This window comes from Octopus bimaculoides, chromosome 14 (assembly GCF_001194135.2).
Source record: "Octopus bimaculoides isolate UCB-OBI-ISO-001 chromosome 14, ASM119413v2, whole genome shotgun sequence".
Taxonomy (NCBI): domain Eukaryota; kingdom Metazoa; phylum Mollusca; class Cephalopoda; order Octopoda; family Octopodidae; genus Octopus; species Octopus bimaculoides.
In genome coordinates this window covers 1,211,238-1,215,891 of record NC_068994.1, presented here as the reverse complement: position 1 = coordinate 1,215,891, position 4,654 = coordinate 1,211,238, and the positions used below count along the sequence as shown (strand labels likewise).

General features: G+C 36.9%; 1 protein-coding gene across 5 annotated transcripts in view; it reads left to right on the top strand.

Moving 5' to 3' along the window:
- Positions 1-4,654, top strand: part of LOC106872615 (protocadherin alpha-7) — a 114,248-nt gene that overhangs the window by 46,251 nt on the left and 63,343 nt on the right. For 4 of the 5 annotated variants that reach the window (XM_052972921.1, XM_014919659.2, XM_052972922.1 and 1 more), the window contains exon 1: positions 4,583-4,599. The exons of the other annotated variant lie outside the window; for it this stretch is intronic. The gene's annotated coding sequence lies outside the window, so the exon portion shown is untranslated. Of the gene's footprint in view, positions 1-4,582; positions 4,600-4,654 lie in introns of those variants that run through there. 5 annotated transcript variants of the gene reach the window in all.

Sequence of the window (4,654 nt, the reverse complement as noted above, 5' to 3'; positions counted from 1 at the left end):
ATATATATATTTCTATATATATATATAAAACGAAGCTGAAGCTGAAGATATCTATTTAACATAAGTTTAATATTGGTAACAATTGTTTCAGTACTACTGTTTCCAACCATATTTATCAGGCCCAGACTCACACACACACACACAGCATATACTTATACATAAATAGAGTTATATTTATCCTCATCACATGGAGTCTGGGACACATATCCAATGACTATAGACTACTGAAAGGATGGTAATATACCAGGGACTCAAAGGATGACAAAAGTGTTCCATGGACGGTAAGGTTAGGTTTGCCATCACCAAACAGCACTCAATGAGCTGGGAAATTCATTAAGGAAAAAGAATCTTCATAAGGAAATATGAAGTGGGGGACAACAACAACAACAATAATAATAATAATAATAATAACTACCGTAATAATGATAATAGGAAAAATTATATATAATAAAGAGGAGTAGTGGGTGGGGGTGAGGAGATGAAATTGTATCTATTGATTTGACAGGATGCAAACATATATAAAAAAATGGCAAATAATAATAACAGCAACAACAACAATAATAAAGATGAGGATAATAATGATGCTGATGATGAGGATAATAATGATAATTAAGTAAGCATCCAACATAAATTGAAGTGTGTATCTTTACAGTATGTAGCCATTGCAGTTCTTCTAATTATGGCAATTGTCAGTGGACTTTAAAAAAAAAGTAGGGTCCACCACCTCACCCCCAAACATCATTAATGATATACGCACACACATACGTATGAATTAACATGAGTGATGGTATATATATATATATATATATATATATATATATATATGTATCTATCTATCAGCCTATATATATATATGTATGTATATATGTGTTTATGCATATATGTATGTATATACACACACACGCATACACATATACACACACATGCATGTATATGTAATACATTTAAGTGAAGTTATTTCATTTATGTTTGTAGCTAATTCAATGAAGTCATTTCAATCACTTAAATAATATTTCCTCATCAACTTCTCTTCAGTTCCCTCTTCCTCTCTTCCTCATCCCTTTCTTTACTTCCTTCTTTCTTTCTTTCTTTCTTTTGTTGCAGTTGTTGTTTTCTAGTTTCTTCCTTCTCTCACAGTTTCATTTTTCATCTTATGTTATTGTTGTTGTCATACTTCTTCTTCTTCTTCTTTTTCTTCTTCTTCTTCTTCTTCTTCTTCTTCTTCTTCTTCTTCTTCTTCTTCTTCTTCTTCTTCTTCTTCTTCTTCTTCTTCTGCGGTGGTGATGGTGGTGGTGGAGATGCTGGGGCTCATGGTGTTGGTGGTTGTGTGGGTCATGATGGTGATGGTGCTGATGATAACAATTATTGAGATGATGGTGACAATGTTAGTGACGACGATGATGATGATGATGATAAGGAAGTGGCGGGATGGGGTGGGGTGTGTGTGTGGGGTGGAGGAGAAAGATGAATTACATTGAAAAATAAGGCCACAGCCAAACAACTCTTTTAAGAGCAATAAAAGACAACTTTAACAATATTCAAGTCCTTAGAATCATCGAATAAAATACCTTGTGGTATTTCAATCCAGTTCACTGCACTCTAAGTCAAAATCCCACTAAAGTCTACCTTATTTTTTCCTCTGCTGGACATCAGCAAAGGTCCAGGGAGGGCAGTATTTGATACGACGCCTTGTGGTATTCAGTGTTTGTGTCATCAGAGCAAGACCTGCAACAATATTTAGGGTCAGGCAAACCCTATCGACCCTTTCCTTTGCTTTGAACAGCATCAAGTAGTATAGACAGGGGAAACTTGGTGCAGGGGTTGTTCTTGGTTTCTCATGAGAAAGCTTTGTTTTAGCCTGGAGAGAAACTTTCTAGATCCACTTAAAATTCAAACTCAGAGAATCCAGATAAAAAATATGTTTCTTTTGCTAAGAAGAAATGTTTTTATAACTGAGATATAAACACTCCAATTAATAGCAGATTATAGTTCAATAACATCACTGGGATCTGTAAAATGACAGTAATACCTGTAATTCCATTGACCTGTAATCTAAGGGTATTACTACTACACTTAGACAGAGGATGGAGTAAAATGTTTAGCCTGATCTCATCTGATATCACACTTAAAAATCATATGTATCATTTTTTTGTCACCACCTTGAATGTTGGGTAATCAACCATGCTAAAACAGAAGTGTGCACAATCAGCAAAAAATCCTCAGCCTTAACCACTTCTATAAGTTTTAGTCTGGCTGTACAAACTCTTCAGAGGTGGTCATATTTTCAACAATTCTAAAGTCCCCTGTTCATGCTTTACTGTCCCTGCTTATTTGCCAACCACATTACCAAGTGGTGCCTTTTTATTGTGACAGGAAGCCTAGTGAGGTCACCTTGAGTCCTGACTGGCTAAGACTCACGACTTTATGGGGTGTCTGTTCATTGAAGACAAAGAGGGGAGAGAAAAAGATGGAGTGAGTAATGGATGGCAGTGATAGACATGTGTGTATGTGTATACATGTCTATGTATATGTGCATGTGTGTGTGTATATATATATATATATATATATATATATATATAAAGAATATGAGGGATTTAGTTCACTTGTGATCTAAACAAATAAGTTCGCTGGGTAAGTGTTATAGTTGGTCGACCATTTGGTTCCATGATCACAGCTAAGGCTGGATCTGGGGATCCGTATTAGGGTTCCATTATAACAGGTATATATTATATTAGAGGAAAACTCAGAACCAAGACAGGACGAGTATCTCAAGTCATTTAGAATAATTTAATTAGGGTAAGGTGAATTTGAAGTCTTACAACCATTTCTAACTAAGGGGTAGGTTAGTATGTCCACGCATTGGGTATTCCGTCATCAAATGATGGAATAACCAGTGCACGGACATGCTAACCAACCCCTTGGTTTATCCCAGAAATGGCTGTAAGACTTCAAATTCATCTTACCCTAATTAAATTATTCTAAATGACCTGAGATACTCGTTCTGCCTTGGTTTTCATTTTCCCTCTAACACACACACACACACACACACACACACACACACACACACACACACACACACACACATATATGTATTTATTTATTTATTTGAGAATAGGTGTAATATATTTTAAGCTGGAACTTGTGAAAATCTGTGATTCATATTTTAGCTAAGTTCAGCTTAAAATAAATTTTATTTTATTACTCTTCACCATAATTTGAGTTCTTTGAGCTTTTGAGAATAACTTTACACACTTGTGTGTTTCCATCACACTGCCTCTCTCTCTCTCCCTCTCACACACACACACACACACAGAGTAAACTGCATACAATAGAATAAACACATAGAATAGAAGACACTTGTTTTATTGGTCTTTGTATGTGAATATGTAGTCTTTATCACACATTCATACTTACAGACAGATATATCACAGGACACACACACACACACACACACATATGTATATATATAGATATATATTTATGCACATATACATACATGTCCATAAATACGTATACATGAATAAACACAAAGACACACATACACATATACAGATATAGACACAGCATTCTATACAAAATCTCTCCCATGCATCTATATGAGAAATATATACACACACATTCAATATATATACACGCACGAATATATACACACACATTCAAATATACATACACACACATTCAAAGAAACATTGAGAAAGATGTACTCTATTTTTTATGCTCTTACACTGTCACATAAGCACACTCATAGAGACAGACACATATAGTGACAAGCATACGCTCATATACACACATACACACACACGCCTAACAAGCACACACACACACACACACTCACAAGCACACACACACACATTCGTACTTATAAATGCCCATTACTGCTTGCATGTATCATCAATATAAAAAGCACACACACACACACACACACACACAAATATGAATTGAAAATATACATATTTACAGAGAAGGACATACATATACAACATTGTTTGTGTGTGTGTGTGTGTGGATGAGCGTGTGTGTGTATGTAGATGTCTATGCCTGGTTTTACGTGTGTGTGTGTGTGTGTAGATGTGTGTGTGTAGTCACTGCTGCCCATCGTAGACGTTCAAACTAACTCACAAAATCACAGCCACTGTCATACCTCTGATACACACACACACACACACATGTAAACACAGATATACAGATGTACACACATTCATACATTCACAGACACAGACACGAACACACACACACGCACAAACACATACACACATGCTCACATACATTCACACAGTTGTACACACACACGGGCAATCACGCACTGATGGACACTCACACAAGCACACAAGCACACACACACACACACACACACACATACAGACACACAGATACACAGATACACAGACTCATGCAGAAACTCAGCATGGTTTGAACACAGGCCATGCGTGTGACAGTCTCTACCTGCAGAGTAACATAGAGAGAGTGAGAGAGAGTGGAAGCAAGAGAGAAAGGCCGTAAGAGAGAGAGAGAGCAGGAGAGAGAGAGAGCAGGAGAAAGAGATGGGGAGAGAAAGCGGGGGGGGGGATGAGCGAGCAGCGTGTCTGCAGCGTCAGTCAGGTCTCAACTCTGCAGCAGGATACATGCGTACAGTGACAACAGCTCTCGTGTGGAA